This window comes from Anser cygnoides, chromosome 9, assembly GCF_040182565.1.
Source record: "Anser cygnoides isolate HZ-2024a breed goose chromosome 9, Taihu_goose_T2T_genome, whole genome shotgun sequence".
Lineage (NCBI taxonomy): Eukaryota > Metazoa > Chordata > Aves > Anseriformes > Anatidae > Anser > Anser cygnoides.
Genome location: NC_089881.1, coordinates 22,062,004 through 22,071,023, shown reverse-complemented (window position 1 = coordinate 22,071,023; position 9,020 = coordinate 22,062,004). Strand labels below are relative to the sequence as shown.

At 51.0% G+C, this 9,020-nt stretch overlaps 1 long non-coding RNA gene across 1 annotated transcript; it reads left to right on the top strand.

Annotated features, from left to right (window-relative positions):
* The first annotated feature begins 318 nt into the window (after positions 1–318).
* LOC125182276 (uncharacterized) lies at positions 319–8,593 on the top strand. Its single transcript, XR_007161711.2, has 3 exons — positions 319–969; positions 4,085–5,319; positions 6,743–8,593. It is a non-coding gene; the product is annotated as an uncharacterized lncRNA (long non-coding RNA).
* The last annotated feature ends 427 nt before the right edge of the window (positions 8,594–9,020 follow it).

The window sequence follows — 9,020 nt, the reverse complement described above, 5'->3', positions numbered from 1 at the left end:
AGGTGGACAGGGAGGGAGCTCAGCACCCGCGGGGTGCTGTTCGAGTTACCCGTCTGCAGCTGGGCTGGGCAGAGGCTAGATTTCTGCTTAGAGCCGTGGAAAGTCAATCCATCCTTCTAGGAGGCATCCTGGACAGGTTAAAAGAAAACCACAGCAGGGACGTTTCTCCTACACCCGCACTAGGGTGCTTCCCCACGGCGTGGGGATGGATCTTGGTTTCACCCCGCCGAGATTTATCCCCTCCGAGTGGAGGAGATGGGCGACGCACCCACCGGACACGATACCGGTTCGGGTAGAGCTGGGGTGGCTGAGCATGAAAGAAATCACTGCCAGAGCCGTACGTGATCGTACAGCCCCAGCCCGGCCCCGGTGTTATCCGTGGCCCCTCCTGTCACCGCAGGGTGCCGGCGGGGCGTGCAGGAGGAGCGATGTTTTCGGCTGTGCCACCACGTCCCCAGCGGTGACCCACCGGCACCCAGCGTCTCCCACCGGCACCAAAACATCTGCGTTAATATCGGCCGTGGGGGACAAAGGCCGACGTGACGGGGGCTGCACGGGGACGGGGACAGCAGCGGGGACCTCGGGGATGGGGAGCGGGAGGGAAGCGGCTCCTGGTGGCGCTCCCCTTCCCGCTGCAGATGTGCCCTGGGGAGGCTGGATAAAGCCGCCAGCGAGAGGGATTAAATGATTCAGTGTTTGCTGGCTGCTGTGCTATTTAAAGGCCCACACGCTATTTTTTTTTTTTCCTATCCAGAGAAGAAGGCTTTGAACAACAAAACCAGGCAGAAGCATCTGCTGCCCTCCAATTTCCTTCAGCCTGCGGTTTGATGCTAATGCTCCGGGCGTTGCGTAGCTGATGGCAGCACCGTGTCCCCCCGGGGCACGCCGTGAGGAGCTGGAGACATCACGGAGCACCGGCTCCCACTGGCCTTCAGGCACGTTTAGCTCTTCTGGATTTCAGAACTGCAGGTGATGGCAGGACTTGGTCCTAATTTTCCGATTTTTCAGATTTTTAGACTAATCAGAGCTGTCACCGTTTATGGATCTTGCATCTTATTATGTAGCCAGGACAATAATTCATTTTTGATAGCATTAATTTGGACCCTCTCCAAACAGGCCTCTCACAATCCACTCTGGATTCACTGCCTGGTCTTCTCTGTGGGGGCAGCCACGCCAAGAGGCAGACAAATAGATGGTCAGGCTGGCAGCGCCTTGGGCAAGCAGTTCTACACTTTAGAAAACTGCTTTCTTGGGGTTTATTGGGTTTTTTTTGGCACTTCTGGCAGTCGAGGGCTGTCGAGAGCCCCTGTCACTCTCACCTGTGCTCCAGCTGCGGTCCACAGTATTTGTTTTGGGGTTGCACACAAGTAGCTTGCTCCCTACTGCTGGGAGTGCCAGGATACAAGCAGTGGGGTATTTTAGCATTTACCTGCCATGTTTCACCCAGAGACTGAGCCAGTTCTGCTTGAATTTAAAAAAAAAAAAAAAAGTGCATGCTTCCTCACAAACCGGCTGCTTGATTTATCCATCTTGTTATTAACGGCAGACGGGGTTTTGCCCACACCAGGATTTGCAGAGGCTGATGTTTGCACCAATGTTTTGCTTTGCATGCAGATGAGAGGGTTCATTGTCTGCTGTTTGTTTTGCACGAGAAGTGTAAAACCCTCGAGCAGGCAGAGAAAAGCTGCGTGCCCAGCATAGCAGCTGCTGGGGCAGGCAGGGAGGGACGGGTCCGTGGGTACCCCGCTGACTGGCACTCGGCACCATTAAATGTTCAGCAGGAGAGTGCTCAGGAGCTGGTGGCTCTGCAGGAAAGAGAGGAGTGTATTGATCTGATCGTTTGTTGTCATCGACGTTCCCATTGATCCACTTTTCCCCGATGATTTCGTACTGCTGAAGGCAAAGGGCAGTGCTCGGGAAGGGCCAGCACCGCGGGTGAACGCGTTATCCGCAGGAAACCACGGTTTTCTTTGGGCTAAGTGCAATTTCTCCAGCAGATGAAGCTCAGCCAAGGTATTTCGGATAGGTCATTCCAGGTCTGTTCCAGCTTCATATTCTGATTTTGTAGCTCGGCTGAAGGACAATGGGCCAAAGCCTGCCCCTCTCAAATCCCCGCGGATTTAATGTCGTAATGCAGCCTTGGCTGAGCGCTGCCCCAAAGAGAAGCGAGGCACCTATTGAATTACCTGCACACATTACTCCAAATCTCCTGCTCAGGAGCAGGCAGGGCCTGCTGCAGCTCAGCTTTCAGGAGAGCCTGATAAGATCGTAGCCCATGGTAGCACAGTATCAGGTTTTAATTTGGTATTCATCACATCATTGTCAGCGATCGGGGTGCAGGCTCGCTTACAAGCTGCTGCCGGGATCTGGAGCCCTGCAGCTCCCCGAGCCAGGGGCAGGAGCTCCAACTGGCGACTGGAAACACTTTTCAGTCCCCTGCCAGCCCGATGCATCTATTTTCCAGATGTGTTGTTGCTGTGCCCAATCCGAGCATCTTCCTGGTGCTGCTGAGTACCTCCCCATCCCATCCCACGGGCAGGAAGGTTCATCCCGTAGGAGATGCTGGCCCTGGGTTAGCGGGTGGCACGCTGGGGTCTGAGCTGAACCCGCATCTCAGGGGGGCATCTTTCGATGAGAGTAGCCCAAAGAGGCTTTAAAAGTCACGCAAGGTGGGCCAGATGGCTTAAAATTGGGATTGGGTTTTAGGTTAGTTTGTGTATCTTCTAGTGACTTAAAATAGCCTCCTTTCGGTGTGTAGAGGCAAATGAGACAAGACATTAATATGCGCATTGTGGAGTAAATAGGTTTCAAGCAAGCTTCTGCAGCACTGGGGGAGGATATTAGGACGGGGTGTTTTTCATCCCTGATGTGCCAGCTAGCATGCAGAAAAGCTCCTGTTCTTACAATAGAGGGAAAGGGTTGGAAAACTGAGGAACAAATAACTTCTTCCATTACTGCATAGACAGAAAAAAAAGTTAATCCAGAGTGTAAACCAGATAAAAGTATTGCTCAAATTCAGTTAGATTTAATGCTAAAAATTGCACATTTGGGGTAACAGTTTTTGAAGTGACCCAAGTATAGACATGATGTAGATCTTGAACTCTTGTGGACAGTACACAAATGAAATGCTCTTTACATTGACTCATCTTGTATTTCTTTTTACTGTTATTTTCCTGGCCCTTAACTTTGCACAGTTATGAAGACTGGCTTTTAGAAATCACATTGCCTGGAAAAATCCACCGGGCTTTTCTGCAGAGGAGTTAATGGCTTTTATGAAAAGGTTTACCTAATCTGAGCTGATGTTTTCAGTCTCATGAAACCAGCGCTGAGCAGAGCTGGAAGCGAGTGTTAAAGATGCGGCCGGTGCCGTCTCCTTCCTGCAAAGCACACGGGAAAATGAGGGGTTTTACTCTGCTTCTGGGTACAGCAAAAGTAGATTTCGATTAAAAACCAGGAGTGAGTGAGTAATTTCTTAATGTGTCCAGACAGCAAGAGAGAAATGAACACCTCAGTTGGACAAGCCGGATTAATCTCAGGTGTGTCCTCACTGCTGACACGAGGCATCGTCAGCCCGACTTCTGTTCAAACATACCCTGATAAAAACTAGGCAATATCCGGTGTGTATTTACCTTCTTGATTTACAAGAACAGAGATTAAAAAGGCCCCTGAAGCAGACGATTCAACCTTTTTCCTCCCGGCTTACCCAACTGCTGGCCAGGCAGGGGAGGAGAGGGAAAGCCCCCCTCACCGGTGGGGCTGTACGCCTGCAGAAACCCCGTGCTGGAGATGGCGTTCGTGGCCTGGATCCACCTCATCTGGTCGCCCTCATCTACAGCCTTCTTGTTCAGGTGTTGCCTTTGGTGTGGCACGCAGAACATACAATATTTGAGCCGCATTTCAGCGACCTGCAGAGCCACTGGAGGGATGGGCGAGGAGGGTCAGCTGGAGGTCCCCGAGTCTCCCGTGGGGACAACAAGGACAGCAGGCACCCCAGCCAGGCTCAGGGCACTTCTGGGGCAAACAACACATGCTGGGGGATTGATGAAGGGCACAAAGCTAACAGTGGGCACGTTTTACCGTACAGGAGCATGAGCAAGCAAGCAAGCCGACCTAAACATCGGAGGAGTTGTGTTATACTACAAAGAGAAGGAGGAAAATCCCTCTGCTTCGTCTTCGTCAGCATCTCCACCATATGCAGCATCACGAGCAATTAAAATATGCTAATTCTTCATTATTTTCACACCAGCCTAATACAAACGGGTTTAATGCCAGTCTCTTGTTGCCGTCCTTTTGCACAGGCTGACACAGAGCCAGCGGGGGCTGCCCTGCAGCGGGGCTGTTCCGCAGCCTGCATAACCAGGGCTGTGCCACCACGTCCCCGCTCCTGGGAACCTTCCTGGTGGCAAGCATCAACCTGAGGGGCTGGGGAAAGTGTCTTTGTGCTTCCTGGAAATGGCACAGTTAGTGGCTGACCCGTGAGCTGCTCCTGGTGTCACCCCAAGGGACAGCAGGGACATGCCCAGCTTTTGCTGCTACCCAGTGCCCGGGGGAGGAAGATCTTGCAGGGGAGAAAGTAGCACTGATGGCAGCTGGAGGGGTTAAAAGCAACCTAATTTTGGTAGCAGATCTGTGGTTTAAGGAGAAATTAAAACTGGTTGTCCATTAACGAGTTTATCGTGCTGATACAGGATTATTTGGAGTTCAAGATCTGAATGCAGACTTGGCTGCTAATGTTAGCATTACTGGATTTCCTGGAGTATTTTTATTACACAGATAGGAGCAGGGAGAGTTGTGCATCATGCACATTTGCTGTAGGATAGCACACATCACGGTGTGTAAATTATTTAACCTCCCAGTCCTCCGTCCCAGGCAAAACCAGGACAAGCCTGGAGAAGGGGACGCAGGAGGATGCTGTGCACTGTTTCACTCCTTGCACTTTCTGCTCTGGAAATGGCTGTGTTTATCAGAGGAGTGCCCCTTTCCTGACAGGCACTGGTCTGGAGGTGCATTCTGCTTTGACACAGCTCATGAGGAGCATGGCTGGCTGCCTGTTGGTGGCTCGTCCCATGTCACTGGCATTGGCTTGACGACATGTGTTTCCCTTTTTGTTTTCTTTCTATTATTTTTTTTTTTAAGCAAGAAGCGCCACGGTTTTGTTGATGCAGAACAAGTAACAGTTCATTCGCAGCTCCCCAGATGAAGCTAAATTACTCTGAATAAATTGAACATTAAAGCAGCATCTGAACAAACCCAGTTTTCTGCTGGATTGCTAATTCCTGCTTGGAGACGCAGACCTTCATTGTAACAGGTTTCTTAAAGGTAACAGCATGTGGCTCCTGCCCACCCTAAAAAGGCCCCATTTATAGTGCTTATCTAAGTCAATCTTCAATTTTTTCGGGGCTTTATATGATTTATAAGGTATTATTTCCTGCTGGCAGCGAGTTGCCTGCAGGTTTGCATGGAAGATATTTGGGAAAAGCCCGTGACCCTTCCCAAGCGGAGTAACGCCAGTCGGTCTCACAGTGCAGTGGCTCGGGTCTGTACGGATGAAAACAAACGAGCACTTAAATTGAAGGGTGATTTGTCTTCGTGCAGTTAGAGGAGATGTTCTCTTATGGTAATTAATGATCTGAAGGCAGGCGGCAGGGGACGGGCAGGAGGCGCAGCGACGGCTGGGACCTCACCGGCGGCCCTGCGCAGGGGAAGAAGCGTGGATACCCCTGGGGAGGGAGGAAATTTGTACCCAACGCTAGCACAGAAAGCCAGAGCTGCACCATCCCTAGGGAAATGCATAATTGTGTCTTCTCGGCAGGGAGGGCTGCCGGGTCATATGTATCTGTCTGCGGGTGCCACGTGGCCAAGTCTGGCAGCGGAGCCGCACGCGCTTAAATCAGGGCTGGGTTTGCCCTGCTTGCTCTGCTTTATTGCTGCCCTTTTCTGACATTGCTCCCCACTGATGTTGTAATTTTCAATCTGAATGTAACTACAGGTCTGTGCATTGCAATCCCGTGTAATTGCAGCCCTCGCCCCCTCGGCCATCCCGTGCAGCCCACCTTCACACCCCCTCGCCCCTGCAGAGCGCACTGACGTGCCATCACACGAGGCAGCTGCGAGGGGACCTCGTGCTCCTCCTGTCCATCCTCCTGCTATTATTTTTATCACTCCACCTCGAGGTCCATAGCTGCAGGGATGGCCTCTGCCCCGGCATTCCCTCCCGAGGCGGGCAGGGGGGTCCTGAGGGCCGCCCCCCTCCCACCATCGCAGCAGAAGTGACTCAGCCCTGCATTTTCGGGGCTCTTGCTGCAGGCTGGAGGAGGATGAGTCACGGGAGGCGCAGGCAGAGGCTCAGCTGGCAGCAATCACCGGACGGTTCAGCCGTGCCGAAGGTCCACGGCCTCCTACAGCAATCCCTCCCACCCGCGGCGTTGGCTGCGCTGGGTAAATGCCGCACGCGGCAGCTGAGCCGAGAGGTCCAAATTATCGTCAGGTTGATTGCGGTTGAGAATAATAAGAAAAAAAATATCTTCTTGCCTAATTAAAAGGACTGGGGAAAATGGTTCTCTGTTAACACAGCCCTTGTCAGCCTTCTGCTGCAAAGGCATGGGGGTGTTTGCAGAAAGCGCTGGGGACAGGCAAGCCCCCTGTGTCCCAGCACTCAGCCATTTCGCAAATGAAGCCGGTGAAATGGGATTTGGCCTGATCAATGCTTGTAGGAGACACTGTTTATTTATTTTTTCCCCAGCATCACCGTCGGTTCCCAGTTCATGCAGTGTACTGAGTCTACTCGCACCTCGCTCGCTCAGCAGGGTGCTGTGCTCTCCTTCACATCCTCTTCACCACATCAGGTTGGTGGATCCCAGACATGGTGCAACTCAGTGCCAATAACCCTCTCCTGGACAGATTGCTGCTACAGAGGCCCTATCAAGCAAAAGACACCTGGGGATTGCTTTGTTTTCCTTTGTGCTTGGCTCGTTGAACCTTTCTGTACAGGAGATGGGCTGTGACTCAGAAGGCAACCCCTGGATGAGCTGCCCGTAAACCATCAGTGATGAAAACCGATTTTTGTACACTAATAGAGAAGCAGAGTTGTCATCAGACTTGTATTAGGTTTATTTACAAACAGATGCTTGGCTGCTGATAGGGAACGGTGTCAGTCCTGTGCCCATGCTGAACTGAGCACCAAGGGGCTCTGGTGTGGAGGAGCACAGGATGGAGCAGAATTACTGAATACCGGTGTTGTACACCTAACAGGCCCATAAAAAAAAATAGGTTACTTTGGTCCCCTGATAAACATCTGCTATGGGGTTGGGCAGGCAGAAGACATGCAGGAAAACCCTCCTTTTTCATGACAACAGTGCTGAAAGACAGGTGCCTATGTGGAAGCGATGCTGGCTGGGAGCCCGCGAGGTGGCCGAGGCGTTCTCCTGCTTTTCACCTTGGCCAACCCTAGCAAAGACCGAGAGAGAAACGCACGTGGGCTCCTGCCCCGAAGCCCTGGCTGCGGGCAGGGGGAGGAAGCCCAGGTTGTACAGGTGGATGTAAATGAACCTGGTGGGTTTTTCCCAAGCAGGATCGGGATGAGACCCCCTCACTCTGAGCTGAGGTGGGCTTCGGCTCAGAGGAGCCCAAGGGAGCATTTCCATGAACTCCGCCAGGCTTTGACTAGGGCCCCTCTTCGTGTCTCTGTTCTTGTAGCTCACAGGTAAGTGGTTCCTGTTTGTACAGCCTTCATTTCCTGCAGCTTCTTGAGCAGAAAGCCTGTTGTGCTTGTAGATATCTTCCCCGTAACATCTTTACTCCTATGGAAAAGATAGTTTTAGAAAAAACATTTTAGATGTTACTCAGGTTTTGACTGAAGACTTTGCTGTAGCCATTACAGACAGTACAAAGGAATGTTGCAAGCGTAATCACTGGCATTTTGAGCAAGGGTAAAAGTTTAAAATACATGGCAGAGAGTGAATAAAAACAAACCACAAGCAGTCCTGCTGTCAGGTGTGCGGTGTGCGCAGGACAGAGGCGAGAGCCGTGGTGGATGCAGCGTGTCGCTGGCAGCTTTCTCTTGCTGGGTCCGTAAATTCTTGTCCAAAGCCCAGAAAAATCCAGGGGCTCCTACTGAGTTCCTTGACCTTGGGATTAAACAGGATGTAAAACAGGAGGACGTGGACAGTAATAACATGTTTTGGAAAAGTTATGCAAATGATGTTAAAGTATGCAGTTTAAAATATTAGCTCTGGCAGAGGAAGACCGCTGAAGTTTCAGTCGAGCGGAACGGATACTCAATAAATTAAAAACTCAGGAGTTGGCTTTAAAGCAAGTGCTTTGTAAGCGAATGTTCCCTTTTGTGGTCCGCATGAAATGTGCTCGGGGAAGCGATACGGCTCGGCTGCGTTCTCTGGGGGTACACATTGCCATCACCAAATCCACCTGAAGAAATGGCTCACACTTGCACTTCTGTTGGCATCCAGAGGCTTGACAGAGGTTCAACAGCTCCCTCCATCCTTCTCCATATTGCAGGGATCTTCCCAGAACAGAGCTGTGACCCATTTGTAACTGTGGGAGAAAAACTGCATCGCTGCTCTCAGGTCAGAGCCCCTCAGCGCCAGCCTAGCACCCACCACGAGCGAGGGCTGACTCACATTTTGAAATTAAAAGCCTAGTCCAAGATTTTTTTTTATTTTTTAAAAAAAAGCTCACTTTTTTTTTTTTAATGCTGTAAATATGCATGTCTTTGATGCTTTCAAGGCAAAATCTAGATCACATAACACTATTTTCTGTGATGATTTCAATTATCTAGTAAATCTGCAGTGCTTTTATCCACCACGGCTTCCTTTCCCTGGGAGAAACGAGGTCACAGACTACAAGGAGGAGTTGGCAAAGAGAAGTCATTTTTTGGCAGAAGAAGTAACATCTAATGGCAAGGAGCAAATTTATAAAATTAAATTAATAAATTGTGACCAGTCAGTGCTAAATTGCTTCTGGGCAGGGGAACAACTCCGATCCAGTTCTTGTTCCCCTCCCAG